The sequence below is a fragment of the Penaeus chinensis genome, chromosome 16, assembly GCF_019202785.1.
Source record: "Penaeus chinensis breed Huanghai No. 1 chromosome 16, ASM1920278v2, whole genome shotgun sequence".
Taxonomy (NCBI): Eukaryota; Metazoa; Arthropoda; class Malacostraca; order Decapoda; family Penaeidae; genus Penaeus; species Penaeus chinensis.
The window spans coordinates 7868881-7869315 of NC_061834.1; positions in this window are offsets into that span (position 1 = coordinate 7868881).

A 435-nucleotide genomic window follows, 5' to 3' on the forward strand; every position below is an offset into this window, starting at 1 on the left:
AACGTGCATAGGTGCGTCTCTGTATTGAAATATCCTCTGTGGCTCGCTGTCTCATTCTCTCTCTCTTTCTCTCTCTGTTTCCGTTTCTTACTCGCTGTATCTCTTTCTGGTTTTTTTATTATCTCTCTCTCTCTCTCTCTCTCTCTCTCTCTCTCTCTCTCTCTCTCTCTCTCTCTCTCTCTCTCTCTCTCTCTCTCTCTCTCTCTCTCTCTCTCTGTTTCTTTGTTTCTCACTTTCTCTGTCACTCTGTCTGCCTCTGTCTCTGTGTATGTGTATGTCTGATTTTTATCTTTCTCTCTTTCTCTCTCACTGCTTCTTAATCTCTCTCTCTCTCTCTCTCTCTCTCTCTCTCTCTCTCTCTCTCTCTCTCTCTCTCTCTCTCTCTCTCTCTCTCTCTCTCTCTCTCTCTCTCTCCTCTCTCTCTCTCTCTCTCTC